General features: G+C 39.3%; 1 long non-coding RNA gene across 1 annotated transcript in view; it reads left to right on the top strand.

The window, feature by feature from the left end:
* LOC119580482 overlaps positions 1-5,000 on the top strand; it is a 47,453-nt gene that overhangs the window by 1,364 nt on the left and 41,089 nt on the right. The gene's annotated exons all lie outside the window — the stretch shown is intronic.

Below are 5,000 nucleotides of genomic sequence, written 5' to 3'. Positions count from 1 at the left end.
TCTCAATTGAATCCAAAGAGATTTTCCTCGGATCAAGTTAAGTGAAGCTGAAAGTGTTAAGAGTTGGCGCCTCTTTCATCAGCGGAGCCCCACTTTAAGGCATTTCTTTCATCTCACTTTCCCCTCAACATGTCAATTACCCTAATCTTCGTCTTCCTTTCTTCCCCTTTATCATGGTGTTGCCAGTTATTCTTTTGCTTTCCCTTTCATTCGGAATTCGTTGCTCATCAAATTCTAAACGTTTTGTTCGTCACATGAAGAGTGATACTTATTTTTTGGTGTATGAATGTATACATATAGGTATTTATGCATGTCTCTCTCTCTCTTGATAAATAAATAAATAAATATATATATATATATATATAATTATATATGTATATATTATATTATATATATTATATATTATATATATATATATATTATGTATATATATGTGTTAGTATATATATTATATTATGTATATTATGTATGTATATTATATATATATATGTATATATATATGTGTGTAGTATATATATATTATGTATATATATATATATATATATATATATATATATATATATATATATACCGTATCCATGTAAGTATGGATAAATAGACAGACATATATATATATATATATATATATATATATATATATATATATATAGATAGATAGATAGATAGATAGATAGATAGATAGATAGATAGATAGATAGTTGTCATTTACGATATACTTATTTCTCCTTTATAACACCACTGTAATTCGTTTTCGTCTCGTTGCGTTTCATAATCTTACATAACCGATTTCAAGGCACGGTAATGCAGAGGATAGAAATAAATGGTTATTATGAGTAAAAGAGAAAGAGAGAGAATGAGAGGAGAAAAGAATATAAATATGTGTAGGACAGAGGAAGACACAGAACTAGAAAAGGAGGGAGAGGGAGAGGGAGAGAGAGAGAGAAGTAAAGAGATAAGGGAGAAGAAAAAAGAGAGAAGAATAGAATAAAGAAGAGAAAGATACAGAAAAAGGAGAGAAGAAAAAGAAAAGAAAATGAAAAGAAAAAATACAAAAAGAGAAGGAACGAAAGAGAGAGTAAGAGTGAGAGTGAGAGAAAGTCAGAGAGAGTCAGAGAGTGAGAACGAGAGCGAGAGAGAGAGAGAAATTATTATTAATCAGTTTCAACAATGAAAATAATTAATCAATTTCAACAATAAAGAGATTGGGGCTGTTAGCAATACTAAAGGAAACGCGATATGTTTGCATTAGGCAATTGGTTTTCAGAGAAAAATATATTCTTTACCAAATGATTCGACATCGATGGTTAATTAATTAAAATAATTCACAGGAAAGGATCAATTACATGTTTTGTATCTGAAAGAGGTTATTTCTTAATGATTTGGCTTGTATCTTCACTTTTCGTGTTATGATAATTATTGCTTTGGTGTAAAAAGAGAGAGAGCGAGAGCGAGAGAGAGAGCGAGAAAGAGAGCGAGAGAAGAGAGAGAAAGCGAGAGAAGAGAGAGAGAGAGAAGAAGAGAGCGAGAGAGAGCGAGAGAGAAAGAGAGCGAGAGAGAGCGAGAGAAGAGAGAGAAAGCGAGAGAAGAGAGAGAAAGAGGAGAGAGAAGAGGAGAGAAAAAGGGGAGAAGGGGGAGAAAGGAGAGAGAGAGAGAGAAGAGAGGAAAGAGAAAAAGAGAGGAATAGAGAGAGAGAGAGGAAAAGAAAAGGAAGAGAGACAGAGCCAGAGAGAGAGAGAAGAGGGAAAAGAGAAAAAAGGGAGAGAAGAAAAGAGGGGAAAGAGAGAGAGAGAAAGAAAGAGAAAAGAGAGAGAGAGAGAGAGGAGGGGAGAAAGAAGAGAAGAGAGAGAGAAAAGGAGAGAGAGGAGAGAGAAGGAGAAGAGGAGGAGAGGGGAGAGAGGAGAGAGGGGGAAGAGAGAAAGGGGGAAAAGAGAGAGAAAGGAGAAAAGAGAGAGAAAGAGAAGGAGGGGAGAGGAGAAAGAGGAGGGAAAGAGGGGAGAGAAAAAGGAGAAAAGGGAGAAGAAAAAGAGAGAGAAGAGGGAGAGAGAGAGAGAGAGAGAAAGAGGAGAGAGAGAAAAAGAGAATGAAAAAAAAAGGGAATAGGAGAAAAAGAGAAGAGGGAGAGAGGAAAGAGGGAAAAAGAGAGAGAAAGGGGAGGGGAAAAAGAAAAAGAGAGAAAGAGAGAGAGGAGAAAAAGGGAGAGAAGAGAGAGAGAGGGAGAAGAGAGAATAGGAGAGAGAGAGAGAGAGGAGAGAGGAGAAAAAGGGAGAGAGAAAAGGGGAAGAGAGGAAAAAAGAAAGAGAAGAGAGGAAAAGAAAGAGGATAGAGGAGAGGAGAAAGGGAAAAAGGAGAGGGGAAAAAAGAGGAAGAGGAGAAGAGAAAAAGAGAGAGAGAGAAAAGGAAAAAAGAAAAGAGAGAGGGAGAGAGAGAAGGAGAGAGACGAGGAGAGAGAGAGAGGAGAGAGAGAGGAAAGAGAGAGGAGAAAAGGAGAGAGAGGGGAGGAGAGGAGAGAGAGGGGAGGAGAGAGAGAGAGGGGGGAAAAGGAGAGAGGGGGAGAGAGAGAGAGGAAGAGAGGGGGAGAGGAGAGAGAAAAGGGAGAGGAGAGAGAGAGAGAGGAGAAGAGGTGAGGGAGAGAGGAGAGGAGGGAGGGGAGAGGAGAGGAGAGAGGAGAGAGGAGAGAGGAGAGAGGAGAGAGAGGGAGAGAGAAAAGAAGAGAAGAGAGAGAGAGAGAGAGGAAAGAGGGAGAAGAGGAGAGGGGAGAAAAGAAAGAGAGAGAAAAGAGAGGAGGAGAGAGAGAAAAGAGAGAGAGAGAGAGGGGAAGAAGAAGAGAGAGAGAGAGAGGAGAGGAGGGAGGAGAGAGGAGCGAGAGAGAAAAAGGGGGAGAAGGAGAGAGAGATAGAGAGAGAGAGAGAGAGAGATAGAGAGAGGAGAGAGAAGAGAGAAAAAAGAGAAAAAAAGAAAGAGAAAAGGGGGGAGAGAGAGAAGGGGGGGGAAAAGGGAAAAAGAAAAGAGGAGAGAGAGAGAGAGAGAGAGAGAGAGAGAGAGAGAGGGGAGAGAGCGAGAGAGAAAGAGGAGAGAGCGAGAGATGAGAGGAGAGAGAGATGAGAGGGGAAAGAGTGAGAAGAGATGAGAAGAGAGAGAGTTTGAGGAGGAGAGAAAAGATTAGGGAGAAAAAGAGAGATGAGGGAGGATGGAGAGAGAAGAAGGAGAGGAGAGAAAGAGGAAAGGAGAGATTAAAATTAAATTAATATATATATATATTATATATATATATTAATATTTTTAATATATATTATATATTTTTATATATATAATATATATATCTATAAGAGGCAAAGAAAAAACGCTCCACATAAAAGGTAAATAATATGGTAAAGATAAATAATACGTTAAAAGGTTTTGTCACAGTCACAGTCCTCAAACATCCAACCCTTTGTTTATTACATAAACAGATACGTGGGCATTTATTTCTGAATCAGAAGACACAAATAAATGTAGCACCAAGACAATACTGATAAAGTTATATGTATATATAAAAAAGTATTATATATTATATTATTTTATTAAAATTAATATATATAAATAAAATTTTATCTATAAAAAATATATATAAAAATAGCATTCTTTTAATTTTATTCCTTAAGTATACGAAATTTTTTAATAATCATTTAAGCACATCATTTTTAAAGAAAAATTTATTTAGCGGGGTTTACGCACTCAAGTGGGGGAGAGTGGACTGACTTAGCAGAATTGAGACGACACGTGATTGCCGCCCTCGGGGCTGTCTGGATACGTACCACGAGAGTGGTGCTGTGCCTGTGGCAAATCGACCATCAGTAAGCCGTCAATCAAGTGTTCAGATCCAGAGTGTTATAATATCTGTCACAGCACATGTCTTGACAAGAACCAGGTGTTCGACTGCTCTGATACCCAAAACCTGAGGTTTACTCTAGGAATCGAACCGGTAGTCCTCTACACTGAGGACCAACCAACCTCTGAGGAAGACAGTGGGGAAAATACCGGCGAGGAAGAACTTCTCCAGCTTAAACCTCGAGAGCTCGTAAAAACAATCTTGCAACTCAGAGCAGATTTAGCCAAAAAGACTTTCTTGCTAAAGTTCCTTAGTAACCCAGCTCAGGACTTAGCACGTGGACGGGACGCTGCTATTTCCATTGTCAAGTTTTACGACAGCCTTATTGCTGCAACTTCTATCAGTGCAGTTAAACTTAAAACTATAGCCTGTACAGCCAAACCCGACAAAATTGACCAGGCTACTGGTTATCAACACCAGTCATACCCACAGTCAACCTCATTTCAACAGCTGCAACAGCCACATCAGTTGTCATTGTCTCAGCCTGACAATCGAAACAGCCAGCCGCCTACATCAACTCCACCTCAACAGGAACTGACTGATCAGGCCCGGCTGAAACAAGCACAGGTTCGCACACAACATAAACAGAGGCCCCATAACCCCCAGACAACCACTCATAATCGACAGCAGAGATCTAACAGGCAGACTCTTTACTGTAAGTATTGTAAAATTAAGTGTCACTCCGAAAATAATTGCCGTAAGATTAAAGAATGTGAATGTTTTCATCGTAGAGGACATCAAACATCTGAGTGTCATACGAAGAGACAAGAGGAAAGACAAGAACGCCTCTTCCAGAGCATTGCTGCAGAACAGTGTCAAAGTAATGCTATCTTGTTCCAAGCAATACAGAAGCACTTGAAGCCATACACTCCACACATTTCACATCTTTCTTTGCAAGCCAACGACTGGCCAACATCAGCCATTCAGCCACGCAACCAACAAACCACTAACTTTCTTCAAGGTCCCTGGTACTATGCCTCGCAACCACAGAGGAATGGCCCACCTGCACATCCTCTCCGCTAATGTTAGAGGCTTCCAAACGAACTTGGGAGACCTCACACATAGCCACATAATCCCACATCAACCTGACATAATTGCTGCTGTGGAAACTTTCTTGAACTCTACAGTACCT

Source organism: Penaeus monodon, chromosome 13, assembly GCF_015228065.2.
Source record: "Penaeus monodon isolate SGIC_2016 chromosome 13, NSTDA_Pmon_1, whole genome shotgun sequence".
Taxonomy (NCBI): domain Eukaryota; kingdom Metazoa; phylum Arthropoda; class Malacostraca; order Decapoda; family Penaeidae; genus Penaeus; species Penaeus monodon.
The sequence above is the reverse complement of the archived record's forward strand: the minus strand, read 5'-3'. Positions and strand labels throughout refer to the sequence as shown.